The sequence below is a fragment of the Stegodyphus dumicola genome, chromosome 7 (genome assembly GCF_044657685.1).
Source record: "Stegodyphus dumicola isolate Sdum_Otavi_A_Nest chromosome 7, ASM4465768v1".
In the NCBI taxonomy this organism is placed as follows: domain Eukaryota; kingdom Metazoa; phylum Arthropoda; class Arachnida; order Araneae; family Eresidae; genus Stegodyphus; species Stegodyphus dumicola.
This window is the reverse complement of record NC_140774.1, coordinates 20,515,604-20,530,816: the sequence shown is the minus strand read 5'-3', so window position 1 is coordinate 20,530,816 and position 15,213 is coordinate 20,515,604. Positions and strand designations below refer to the sequence as shown.

General features: G+C 31.5%; 1 protein-coding gene across 1 annotated transcript in view; it reads right to left on the bottom strand.

Moving 5' to 3' along the window:
• The window catches only part of LOC118202694 (uncharacterized), a 190,381-nt gene extending 178,565 nt beyond the window's left edge, over positions 1-11,816 (bottom strand). The window contains exon 1 of the mRNA XM_085819948.1: positions 11,480-11,816. The gene's annotated coding sequence lies outside the window, so the exon portion shown is untranslated. The remainder of the gene's footprint in view (positions 1-11,479) is intronic.
• Between the last annotated feature and the right edge of the window lie 3,397 nt (positions 11,817-15,213).

Sequence of the window (15,213 nt, the reverse complement as noted above, 5' to 3'; positions counted from 1 at the left end):
TAAATAAATGATAAATAATTTTGCCAAAATTAATTACTATTACACAAAAGCATACTAAACTGTTCCAAATTTCAAATTATATTTACAGAAATAAAGGCTAAATTATTTCATCAAAACAAATTATTTTTACTCAAAAGCACTTTAATTTTGTCTAAAATTACGATTGTATGTATTTATATAGGTACAGATAGAGATAGAAATAAAGATAAATCGATGGATAGATAGACAGATAAATGATAAATAATTTTACGAAAATTATTTACTGTTATTCATAAGCACACTAAACTGCTCTAAATTTCAAATTATATGTATTGAAATAAAGGTTAAATTACTTTATCAAAATAATAGTTACTTAAAAGCAAACTAAATTTCTGCGGACTTTTGATTATATTCATAGAAATAAATGCTGAATAATTTCGCCAAAATAAATTATTATAACTCAGAAGCACTGTAATTTGCTCTATATTTTAGATTATGTATAGAGAGGTAAATTGTAAAATATTTGACTAAAAAAATTTTACATTACTAAAAAGCACACTGAATTGCTCTAAATTCAAAATTATATTTATAATTAATAATATATATTTGTAATTGATGAATTAGTTTTCTAAAATCCATTACTATTATGCAAAAGCAAACTAAATTCCTCTATTTTTTATATATATATTTATAGAAGTAAATGAGGAATTGCTTTTTGAAATAAATTAATATTAATCAAAAGCAGTGTAAATTTCAGATTTATATTTACGGATATCCATAATAAATTATTTCACCAAAATTAATTTATTACTTAAATTATTTATTTATTTGTTACTTAAAAGCACATTTATTTGCCCTAAATTTCACGTTATATGTACAAAGATTTACTATACTAAAATAAACTAATAGTTATTACTCAAAAGCGCTCATAACTGTCCGTAACTTGAAATTACTTTTATAAAGATAAATAATAAACTATTTTACGAACGTTGTGAGAAATTGAACGAGATCAAACTGTATGACCACACCGTTAAATAGGTCAATGGAAGGAAAGGAAGAATAAAATATATATTATTTTCATTCAACTTATTATTTACATGCCCAAAAACCATCATGTTTACTTTTTCCCGTTTTTACGGGTCACTGAAACACCAATAAATCTTACATTTCCAATTTTCTTCGATTTCAGCACCCGTGCAGTTCCGTTCACATGCGGAAAGAATACATCCAATCATATGTTTACAAGCGAGAAATTTTCGGGTAGAATGAATATATAACTTTTTGCATGGCTTCTTACGCATTTCTCTTGGGATGCCTAAGTTATTTGAGAACACTTCAAGTGAATGGCGGTACAGAATCGGTATCAAAAAAGGAAGATAGAATAAAAAACTGCTTAATTATGCAAATCAAGTACTTAGACGCTCAAAATATTTTTATTCTAAAGAATCCCTTTCGGAGTTATAATTTCCATTTCTACGACATGTCGGCGACAAAAAGCGACGCTGCTGCCAATCCACTTGGCGTAATATTTTTAATTTATCTTTATAAAAAACGTTAGTTATCAGTGCTCCAAAAATAATAATTTAAAAAACAATCCTTATTGTAATATTTTGAAATAAGTGTTACTGAAGCATGAAATTGCTAAAATTCTACAGCAGAAATTGTCATCTTTAATACATTTTATCTTGTTATTTTTATTTAGTTAGTTATAAACAAGGCTCGGATTTTAATGACATATGCATTTTTCTGAGTAATTTCCTTTTTTGAAGCAATTTTTTTAGCGTTTTAGGTCCTTTTAAAGGCTTTTTTTGCAAGGCATTTCAGAGCATTTTGAAGCATATTTTAGTAATCAAACAGAAAAAATAAAGTTACCCTTGAAATAGCACACCTTCAACTCATTCTTACTAAGCAGGTATATCCCTATTCACAGTTAAACGATTATGTAACCTTTTAAGACCTGTCTATCGCAGCTCTTTTCCGCAATGTGTAATTCTCACTCTACCAGTACTTTTTAACCAAAATCCGTTTCACTGTACGGATCTTCCTTTTTAACTCCTTTTAAGTTCCGTTCTGAGGATTCCATTCTGAGAGAGACGGAGGGAATTTATTACGTAGAGGCATTTTTGGAATTGCACACACAGCTATGTGCAGTTACTTTTTATCTCGATAAGATCACTTTTATCGAGATAGAAATCAAAGTTACTGAACGCTGGTAGTTCGATCCGGGGTTCGAATCCCAGCGAAATGGCTGTATGCTGTTCCCTGTGTAGGGTAAAGTTGCGCAAATCGTACTCTTTTAAATATTAGAAGTAATATGCGCCTCTTCCAGCAAAACGCGTTACCCCCCCTAATCAACCATATTGTTTCACATCATGTTCGTCTCTCTATAATATTTGTGAGAAAAACCACGAAGACAATATGATTCAGTGCCTAAAATGCAAAGGATGGATACACGACTTATATGTGCCGGAGTTGGCAAGAAAATGAAAAAATATCTTTGTGATCATTGTTGAAATTAACTGTGTAAATAAATTGAGAAAAAGAAGGTTTTATTACAATTGTCCAAGTTATAACGTAGTACGACTTAAGCCATAAGTAGTACGACTTAAATACTGGTTGTCTAAGTCGTCTTAAGTTCGTGTTCATAAAATTTATTAATTTTATCCGAGAAAGTAGACTACGAAATCTTATCGTAATAAATACTAGCAACGACAAAGTAAGTATTACCACACATAATTTTTATTTTTTATAGATCGAACGATTTATATCTATTGTTTCTTAGGGGGTATGACTTGAACAACCTTACCCTACATTTCCCTATCTATATCAGCTAGTTTCCCTTAGAAAGTCATCCACAAAAGCATCCTTCCCCTTAGGAAGATAGCCCTCGAGTGCTTTGCCAAAACCAAGCCCTTTATTTTCTCCTCAGACAGAATTGAAAGAAATATTACGTACATCAGATCCAATTTCAGGACTCTAATTTCAATTATTAAATCTTTACAACAGCAAAATATGGAACTCGTCGATGCAATAAATTACACATAAATTGGGCGAGGTGTTAAATAAGGCCTTGGCAAAAAAAGGTAAAGTTTCAAAAACTGAGTTTGTTAAATTCGCCATTGTTTCGACTAAACACTGCGGCTTCAAAGCTTTGCGAAAAATATCCTCCATCTTAATAGAAGCAGACTTTCTTGAAATTGAAGAAAACTTTAAAATAATTTATCTCCTCTTCCCCCCCCCCCAATATGCTCCAATAACTGCAGTAAATGTCGAAAGAGGGTTCTCTCGATATGAAAACTCTATACTGACAGCAGAAGGTCTTTCACTTTCGAAAACATCGAGAAATAATTCAGTGCAACTGTACTACATCTGTGTAAGGTTGAAAATTCGGAAGAAAAAAATGAAACTGAGAGACAGGTATGCGCAATTCTTTGGATTTTCATCCATTCGTCAATATTTGTCAAGTGTGCCATTTTTTTATGTTAATTTTGTTACTTGTTTTACTTTTGGAGAACTTTCTTTTCCCTGAAAGGGCATTTTTTTAGCTTAGGTAACGAGTACGAGTACACACAATAAACAAACAAAATTTTAAAAGTTCTGAAAATATTTACATTTTAACGTCACACCAGATTATTTTATTATTAAAAGTCGCTTTATTCGAGGCTTACGGTGCATAAAAGTCGACAACAAAATACCAAAATTTTTAAAAGCAGTTTTTAGAATTCTTAATAAAATGTGCTGAAGGGTTGCTATAATTTTTTCTTTTTTCAATCCATGGTATCAATATTTCTTTTTCTTAGTAAAATGACTTACATAACTTTTTTTATCTTTTTATTATAAAGTTTTTGCCTTTTTAACTTTTTTATTAAGCTTTTGATAGTCATCAACGAGCTCAGGTCGCATTCCAATTACACACCGCAGCGGGCGAAAACGAACAACCTCGCATTATAAATTTACATCTGACAGATATCGAGCTTATTTGGAGAGGGAAAAACTGCTTAATCTCGCAACCGCTGAAGGGTTAAATCCTTTCTTCTTAATTAAGCCGCATAAAATGCAACATCAAAGTCACAAGATATTTAAAAACAGCATATCTTTAGAATTCCCGTTAGAGTGTTAAGTGCTGCCAACAATTTTTTTAATTGCTATTTTATTTCTTTAAAAATAATATATGGCAATAACACTGGGTGGCAGTATCCCTTTGTCTGAAAAAAGAAATCGGAGACAACGGAAAGAAGATCTAAAATTATAGCTCCTCTAGTGCTAAAACAAGCGTTTATGTAAAATGCAGAAAACTTTTCGGGAACAAAAAGAAGAAAGGATGCTCCAACTTTCAAAAATGGAATTGGGAGAGAGAAAAACAACATTTGGAATGCTTCATTTTGCGCGAAGAAAGATTTTTTCTCTTTATCTTTAAGATTACTGGAATTCTAGACAGGTGTTACTCCATGAGGTAGGTGTAGTACCAGAACGATTAAAAGACGAAGAGAAAAGAAATATTACTGGAAACTCGAGATTAGATGTAACTGTGTTCGAAAAACAACTACTCATGATATTTAATTATTTCGCTTTCGGTGGCGAAATTCGTAACCCAGGAGAATAGGCAGAAAATGTTCCATTGTGGAAAGGAAACTGCAATTGTAACACTATAAAAACAAATAATTACATCTATAAATTAGTATGTAATTATTTAATTTTCTGAGGGGGGCTAAAACTAGATAACAGAATGCAGTAAATCCGTCCTCAGTGCGGGGTTACGTCGTTAATACACTGCGCTAATAGTTCGATCGCCGTCAACGCAACCTTGGTTGGCATTCTGCCAAAACACTTAAAATCGTCCAAAAGGATTGTAAATTGTGTGCTAAAGGGCGAGTGTTCTCTCTTTGCCGTAAAGATGGAATTTACCGAAAGAATGTCTTGGAGGTTAAGGCGGAAACTTGTCATCGCATGCTTTTCGTAACTTTGGATTTAATGAGCAGAAATTAAGATTGGTTTTGATTTGAAACCTGGAATCCAAGCATGTCGAATTTTTTTTTCATAATTTATGAATTTTATATGCGAAGTGGATATTTCATCCCTTACTTTAAAAAAATAAGAACACTAAATGTCATGGAACCGCATTTTTTAGCAGAAGTATAATTTTTGTAGTATAGAAAAAACTGTGCAGCAGGTTTTCGCGTTATTTGAGCGGAATATATCCAGATCGTAGTTGATTTAATGTAATATTTGCTAGTACTGTAATCGCAAAATTTACAAGTGTTAACATTTATGAGTACAATACCTACTACCTTTTACATAAATTTACGAGTTTACCAAAATATTTTTTCTCCCCCTCCCTAAAATCAATTTCGTGATTTTAGGGGGGGAAGGAAAAATATTTTGGCCGCACAAACAATATGTAAAATAATGCATATAAGTTTTGGCACAAAAATCAAAAAGAAATGCAATGATTACTTATTATAGTATAATTATAACTAATTATTAAGAAATTTCCTTTTTTCACTGTGTGATAATGTACGTATATTTAAGCTCAAAAATAGGAAAATTATATAGTAATTATTAATTATAACTGCAATAATTTTTTACTACCGTAAAATTATTATATCCTATTATAATAATAGTGTTAGAATTCATTGTACTAATAACATGATAAAAATTATACAATAAAATATAACAATTAAGTAATTATAATATCAATTGTTATACAATAGCAATTATAGTAAATATTCGTTATAATTGCCATTAAATTATACACATATAAAACACTCATATTTTTATCAATATATAAATAAATGTAAAAAATTAAGCATAATGTAATGAAAGAGTTACAAATTATGATCAATATTTCAAAGTTTTGAATAAAATCTGTGGTGTATCTTTAACTTTCGTATTTTCATGCTTGTGTAAGTACGAACTTTAATTAACCAATAGTCCTTTTAATTCCTCATTTTGATTTGACTAAGTCCGCTTCCTGTTTTAAAACTACTAATATGTGAATCTAAAGTGCGTCCATAAATACCACCATCTAAAAAAGATGTAAACTATACAGAATTGTGGGGTGCATAGGGTACCCATAAATGGTATGTGTGAGCTTGTTTAAGCGTATCTAAGCTTGCTTTCTTACGAAATAAAACTATGTTGAATCAACATGGATTTATATGCACTAAAGAATCTCAAGATAACTACAAAATTTATATTATACATACATATAAAGTCTTTTTCGCGTTCTTTAGTTTCGTACGTAGACATATACTTCCAGTTACACAAAAATGTTTGAAACGAAGCAAATATTCATACTTTGGCATTTATGGATATTTTTAATTAATTTAGTTAAATTCATATTTTCAATCGCCCCCCCTGTATTTATATTTAGGAAAATTTTGTATTCGTTACAAAAAATAAAGCAGAAAAATTTGACTTCCGTACGACAGAAATTAACCGAAAGTATCTACTTTTTGTTTATATTTTATATGGAATATAAATATAGAAAAATATAAAACAGAAAATATTAAAAAGTTAGAATATGTAAAAGAAATTGTAACTGTTCAAAATTAGAATATATAAAAAAATTATTCTCCACCTTAAATTGTTTGAAAACCGAAGTAAATGATTAGCGGCATTTTTGTGTCAAATCAGCGAATCGTCTGTTTATTTACCAATTTAATGAATACTTCATTTATTTCAATCATTTTCGTGGCAACATTTAAACACGGTAAGAACTATTCAACACTATTTTTCCGCACACGGAATTTGCAATTCATTCCTCGTCTGCTGTCGAAACGAACTCGCGCCTCGTGTGCAGGTGTCACAGAACAAAGAGCATGTCCTTGAGAAGGTGATCGTCTGCATCTGGCGAACGGGATTTCGAAGGGGTAGCACGTGTAAAGATGTCCCCCGAGTATTATTTAGTTATAATAAAACTATTCTGCGTGTAACCATGCTTCGACAAGCAGATGACCGACCGGCTGACAACAATTGGAATATATAGTACCATTTAGAGGGGACTTTCGAGTTAATATATTCTACGCGCCTCTGTGCGGCAGACCATTCTTCCTCTTTTGTGTTCTGAAACAGTGTTCTCAAAGTGGCGGACCACGAATACATACAATTTTGCATTTGTTGTCAATACAGGGTTGCAAAGAGTTTAGTTATTTTAGTATAGTGGAAATGCATGTATACAGGGGCTTAGCTAGAGGGAGGGGACATTTCTCCCCGGGCGCACTATTTAGGGGGCGCCAAACTGATGTGAATTTTTAAAATGAAATATTTTTCATTCTTGGTAAACAGGGGGGCGCTTGAAATTTTCAGTTGCCCCTAGGCGCTGAATACCCTAGCTACAGGTCTGCATTTATATGTGAACAACACTTTTTTTTTTTTTTTTTTTTTTACAATTGAAAATTAAAAAGAGGTGATGTGGCACTTGCGAACATGGCAGTTCCGCATAAGTGGCATTTGCGCACATCATTCCCGCTGGAATATGAAATTTTCTAACAAAGTCTAACCAGTTATGGACAACAAATGACACTTCCGCACAGCCTGCCAGTCACAGTCAATCACAATTATGATTTATTGATATAATTCTGATTTTTCTGAATAGTGCAAGATAGAGGATCAAGTAGATTCCTCTATGTTAAATCGCTTCCGTCCTCACTGTTTTGTCTTTGCTACTCCTTAGACCTCCAGTCATCCATAAATAATTAGAAAATGTGAATGTGGAACTGGCTCGGAAAAATCGTAGACTTAATGTTGGTTCATGTTTACTTCGCTGTAATTAGTCGATTCTTGTATTAGGCTGGCAGAAAGTTCAAGATTTAGAACAAAAATGTTCGGCCTGATAGCTTGTGTCGGGGGGGGGGGTTGTCTTGCGAGGCGAAAACAATCACGACGTAGACTAATCCATTTTTAAATTATGGGGTGCTCGTTCTCTGAACGCACTGAGAAAGAAGAAAATTATGTGAATATTTTTAAAACTTTCAGAACCTTGCGCTGAAAGCTAGGGAGAAAAATACGCCAGGAAATGCGATACATTTACCATAAAACACAATACATTATTACAATTTTTTTTTTTTTTTTTTTTCTGTTGAAACAAATTATTTTTAAAACCACCTTTCCTTCCAAGTTATAACCGAATTGTATAAAAAATAATTTATTTAAACAATACTTAGTTATTTATGTATTTTATATATGCTCCCAAACGGGAACGTGTCTCCCGTATTCTGCTTTTAGTTCTGTCTCTCACTTTTATTTCATTAGATAGCATGTTTTCTTTTATTAGGTAGCTCACTTTCATTTAATTTTTACTTGTGAGCCACAATATTCTTTATAATATATTTTTAGCCGGTTAACATTTATTTATTTTAGTAAAATATATAACTTATTAGGTAATTTTTATATACTTTGCTTTTATTTATTAGGTAGCTTATTTTTATCCAATTTTTATTGCTGCACTAATGTAATATTTTTAACAAGTTGACTTACCTTTTATTTTAATTAGAATTAAATAAAATGAGTAATAAAGCACAAATTTTTCTTAAATTTTATTTCTACACCAAAATAAAATGTTGTATTTAATTAGGGAGCTTTCTTTCATCTTCCAACTTTTATTTCTGTGCCATAATAAAATTTTATATTCATTTAGGGAACTTATTTTTAATTATGTAGTGTACTTTTATTTCTTTAGACAGCTTATTTCATTTACTAGAGAGTTTACATTTTGAATTTCTTAATTTGTGTTTATTTATATCACAGAATTTCTATACCATAGGTATTATATTTAACTAGGTACTTGCTTTTCTTTTAATCAGAGATAAACAAATTAGGTGATAGTATATCAATAATTTTAGTTAAACAAAGTTTAAAATGTTTCAATAACTTTATAAGGTATTTCTCCCGCCTTCTAGCGTGCTTTCGTGGTGTAGCGGTTTTGCACGCTGGGCCGATATTCCAGAGGTCCGTGGTTCGATTCCCGGCGAAGGCGGTTGCTAATTTTTCATATCGTCTGCTTCCACATTACCTAATGTCTCTACAACTTTACATACTTTTTCTTTTAGTACCATAGTGAAATATTGTATTTAATTAGGTAGCTCGCCTTCCACTCTAATCAGAATTAACTGAATTAGAGGAAGATGTATCAATAACTTTCTGCCTACCATTTCTGTCATTACCATATTAAACTTTTGTATTTAATTATGTAGTTTACTTTCTTTCTAATCAGAATTAGATCAAATAGTTAATAAAAGATTGCCAGTTTCTTCTAATTTTTATTTCTGTACCATAGTAAAATATTGTATTTAACCGCGTAGCTCGCCTTTCATTCTAATCAAAATTAAACGAAATGGGTAAAAATGTATCTACTTTTCCTTTCAATATCATTGTAAAACATTATACTCAATTAGGTTGTCTGCCTTTCACTCTAATCAGAATCTATCGAATTAGAGGAAGTATCAATAACTTTGCCTTCCATTTCTTTTAATACCATATTAAAATTTCATATTTAATTAGGTAGTTTGCAATCATTCTAATCAGAAGTAAATGAAATAATTAATAAAAGGTCACTAGTTTCTTTTAAATTCTATTTCTGTACCGTTGTAAAATATTGTATTTAACCAGGTAGCTCAACTTTCATTCCTTAAATACCAAAGCTACCTATATTCTTCAATACCCTAGGTGGTATTCTTGAATTCCACCTACGGTATTGAAGAATACAGGTAGCTTGTTTCAGTACCACAGTAAAATATTGTATTTACTATAGTACTGAAAAATATAGGTTGCTTGAAGATTATACGCTGCTACATAGAATTAGGTAGCTTGATTTTTATTCTAATAATAAAATATGGTTCTTAATTAGGTAGCTTCCTTTCATTCTAATCAGAATTAAATGAAACAGGCAACAATTGATAAGTTTTTCTAATTTTTATTTCTATACCATAATAAGATATCTAACTAGGTAACTTGCCTTTCATTCCAATCAAAATTAAACTAAATACTTAAATATGTATCAATAACTTTGCCTACTTTTTCTTTCAATACCATATTAAAATTTTGTATTTAAATTGGTAGTCTGTATTTCATATTGATCAGAACTAAATGAAATAATTAATAATAGATCACCAATTTTACCTAATATTTATTTCTATATTGTTGTACTGTATTTAGCTAAGTAGCTTGTCTTTCATTGTAATCAGAATTAAATGAAATAGGTAAAAAATTTATCAATTAATTTACCTACGTTTTCTTTCATAGCTACCTATATCCCATAGCTACTTGCATTCTTCAGTGTCACCTACGCTGTTGAAGAATATAGATCACTAGCTTTTACCTATTTTTTCTGTAGAAATTATAATAAAATACTGTATTTACTGTGGTACTGAAGAATATAGGTAAAATTGTATCAACAACTTTCTCTAATTATTTTTCCATACCATAGTAAAAAAAAAAAAAATGTATTTCATTCATCTTTTAATTAGTACTTTACTTTTATTTTATTTATTACATAGTTTACTTTTTGTTAATTTTTATTTCTATCTCATAGTAAAATATTGTATTGAATTAGGTAGCTTGTCTTTCATTCTAATCAGAATTAAATGAATAGGTAACAATGTATCACGCTTTTCGCAATTTTTATTTCTGTATCATAATATGTTATTTTATTAGGTAGCTGATTTTATTTATTAGATAGTTTACTTTTTTTAATTTAAAAGAATAGCAGAATATTGTATTTCATTAACTACCATACTTTTAATGATGTATTTTACTTCTATTTTATTAGGTAGCTAATTTTATTTATCAGATAGTTTACTTTTAAGTTTCTTAATTTTTATTTAAAGAAGAATACTTAAGAATTTAAAATATTGTATTTTGTCGGGTAGGTTACTTTCATTTATTTGATTAAAGACTTCTGTAAGACAGCTTATTTTTATCAGGTGGGAGTCTAAACATCAAATATTCACATATATTTCTGTTCTTAAAATTTATCATAAAATGTAAGAAGGTCTTATTTTCGAGTCAATATGATAGACTAAAACCACAAAAACAAAACATGCAGAATGGTCAAATGTATTTTTGCTAAAATAACTCTAAATGAACTCTACAATGAAAAAATAGTAAATTCTTAGTGATAAGTACTACATGCTGCATCAGTGATAGGGACACGGGAAAGAATTACAGAAGATTTCGTCTCGGGGTTTCCGTTTTGCAAATCGAACAGTGAGAACGTGAAAATATTCTCTCTCCGTCTCTGCATCTTCTTTGGAAAACACGCTCCACAACCATTTCTGTTCCAAGAACTCACTATGGCGTTTACGGGAAAAGTCGTCTGTTACAGTCCCTTAGCAACGCACATCACGACTCTCAGTATCGATCGAGGAAGGTTTCCCCAAACCCCACGCGTCGACCGTAACCCCCCAACTACAGCCAGCAAGACCCCCTCCCACCTAATCGATAAATAACGCTTAGCTGGTCCAAACAAAAAAAACAACATTTCATATAAGATTGTACTCACCAGGAATATATCTTGTTAGCTGTCCTGATCTTCGTCCAGAAAAGGGCTTTTTAAAAAGATTCCAGGCACAATAATTTGTACTGTAGACGTTAAAAGAAATTTGTTTTTTCACGGCCTTGTTTACGAAAAATCACTGGCACACAATCCCACAAGATTCACCCAGGAAGACAACGATAGGATTGTAGTAATTCCTTTAGATCGTCGGGGAGTAAGTTCTCTTCCAAGAAAAAGCACTGAAAATACTACCACAGAAAAGAATTCGCGCGCACTGGCTTCACACACAATAGATTCGACGGCTTCTGCTCCCCAGCGCGTTTCGACCGGTTCTATTCCCGCCTTATGACTGCGCCGACGGTTGGCTGGAAAGTGGGGGTGAAGTGAAGTGAATTCGCTGCGTCCACCCCTCCGGATTGAACAGTGGCTCCACGCTACCTGCGGCGTTCGGTTTTCGTACGTGCGTTAGGGATCTCACAGCAGATACATTCCTCACGAAAATGTATAAAAAATTACAGTATTAGACCTCTGAAAAATTCTTTACAGTTGGTGCCCAAACTCATTTTAAGTCTCAGAATTCTGTAAAAAAAAAAAAAAAAATCCAATGTTACACATGTTTAGAATTCCATACAGTTTCTGTCCATAGTCATTTTAATTCCACGAACATAATTTTACGAAAGTGTCTCATAGAATTACTTAAAGAATAATCCAATCTTAAACTTCTTTAAAATCCCTTACAGTTATTGCCCATAGTCATGCTAATTCTATTTGTATACACAAACGGAAATGTCGTACAAAATTCTATAAAAAAAAATTCAAAATAAAACTTTTTTTAGAATCCTTTACAGTCTTTGCACACACTCATTTTAATTCCACTAGATCCACCCGAAACTGTCTTATACATTTCTATAAAAAAATTCCAATGTTAACCATCTAAACATTTTTAGAAATACTTTCAATTATTGTCTATACCCAGGTCTGTTCTACGAGTGAAATCTTACGAAAATGTCTCACAATATTATTTAGAATCTTTTACAGTTATTACCCATATCCATGTTAATACCACGAGTATACCCCTACGAAAACGCCTTTTAATGTTCCAACCTAAAATTTACAGCTAAATGTGTGAAGCCTTGAGAACTGGTCAGCGAATGATCGCTTTAGCTCTGAGAACAGAAGCTCAAGAAGGGTTAATTACCGTTTATTGGATCGTCGGAGGGGTCAATGAAAACTTTTCGTTTTCTAACGGCATACTTCGTAACAATTATTCGGGCGCCAATGCAATGTTCCAATCTATAGTTTACAGCTAAATGTGTGGAACCTTGAGAACTGGTAAGCGAATAATCGCTTTAGTTCAGTAGACAGAGATCAGAACTGATGAAGGGTTAAATACCCTTTATTTCTCAAAATAAGAATTTAACAGTTGACTCCTTTTCGGAGTTTACAGCAAAGCCACCACTTGGGCCACTCAAGAATACTAAGAAATAAAACTTAACTAAAAAGATGTAGCCAAAGATGTCAAAATTCTACAGGAGTCGGCCCCTAAATGTTAACTAAACAGCGAAGCTGTCAAGGGCCTGAAATATGGCCATGCGTAGAAATAGTTTAGAGAGAGTGTAGCCAAAAAGGCGAACGCGCGCTAGTCAGAATCTCTGGCTCTCTAACGAAGTCAGTGGAACTTCGACTTTAAGTACTGCTCTTCCTTCATTTGCATTTAACCGAGATTCTGAAAATACATTCTGGTAGGAAATTGTAAGCTGAAATTAGAAAACGCAGGAAAGTGGTTTTAACTAAAAATAACTGTTAACGACTTAGGCTAAACCTTACAGCCTTATATAATTCTATAAAAGTATCCAATGTTAAACTTCTTTAAAACGCTTTACAATTATTGTCCATACTCCTTTTGATCCCATGACTGCCTTAACAAAAACGTTTTATGCAATTCTGTTAAAAAAAAAAAAAAAAAAAAAAAAAAAAAAAATTCTAGAAAAAAGAAATTAAACATCTTTAAAATTCTTTCAATTACTACCCATTCTCATTTAAAATCCGCAAGTATACCCATAAGAAAATGCCTTATAGAAGAATTAAAAAGTAATCCAACGTTAAAATTCTTTAGAATCCTTTCAAACACTTACGAAATTTCATGCTCTATTTTCATACCCTTACGAAAATATCCCATACTCATTTTAATTCCAGGAGTATAGTTTTATTCAAATGTCTTAAAGAATTCTATTAAAAAATCCAATGTTAAACTTCTTTATGATCTTTTAGAATTGTGTCCAGTTTACTATAAAATACAAGAAAGACCTTCTACAGAATTCTAAAAAATTCTAGATACAGCTTCTATACACTTATTTCTGTAGCGATTTGTGCAAAGATTCTGTAATTTGCAAGGTTTTTATTAATACAATCTTTATGTATTAATAAAACCTTGCGTGGTGGTTTGTGTGTAGATTACACTTTTAGATAATTTAGATAATGTGCGTAGATTACACTTTCAGAACTTTGCTAAAAATATCAAATACAATTTATAGAAAATTGGAGCATAATCCCAATTTTATTCTAACAAGTTTAAAAACTTTAAACTTCCGCACAAAATGTAAAATTAGTAAATTAAAAAAAAAATCGAAATTTCAAAATTCGGGTTTCCAGGTGCACGTGTTCGGGGCGGAGGAATACGTGTGTTAAAAATGCGATGGTTCTATGTGTCACCGTTTCTCCACACTACGAGGAACATACATAACATATAGTAGATCACATTTGTGTTCACATCGAACACTTGTGCTTTTCTGTTTTATTTGTAGGTATCACTTACTATTAGAGAAACGACATTACATTTCTTTAACATAAGGCCTATTAGTTCATTTGCCTATTCGTTTATTAGGCCATAAGGTTCATTTGCCTGTTGTTCATTTGCTTTAAAACCTGCTTGTTTAAAAAAAGTTTTTCAAAATGTTTTTCGTAAAAAAGAAAAAATATTATTCAAAACATCCTAAATATGAATTCATGTGCATAAATATTAAGCACTTTGAACAGTTTATAAATTTGCTTGCGTACGGATTGGTAATGGATTGAACACACACAGAACCGATGATAGGTTGATAAAATTTATTTTTACCATAAGCAACACTTTCCACAAAAGCTCTCTTATAGCTCTTCTCAGTATCACAGAATACAATCGGTAGTTACACTTCAAACTATTAAGAACGTTAAACCCAATGCATTGCAAAGCGCATCTAAAGATTGAAGCTCAGACGGAGATCTCTCAGTACTCCGAACTCACCGTTGAACTAAACACCTGAGAAACTGATGCTCTCCGTCGTCTTATATAGTTTTCTACGGCCGCCGAGAAATCTCTAGAACCATCCACTTCTCGAAATTACCGGAAGGCATACCAGGGCTGGATATGGTTACAGTTGCATATAGGGATAAATGACATTATTCAGTCACACTACCAATTACACTTATACAGAGATCGGACCAAAATGCCGTCAAATGATAGCCAAGTTTGAGCCATTTACTCGATGTTAAATAGACTTTCCCGTAATATTACTTTCAGTCAGAGCTTCATCTCTTTCAAGAATTTCATGTAACATTATACAAAATAAATAAATAAATAAATAAAGTAAAAAAGTTAACGTTAATAACAAATAGACAAAAGAAAACTCAAAAATTAGAATTTAAAAAATTAAGCCCCAAAGGGTGTTTTTTTAATATTTTGCGTGTTACTCTTATTTATT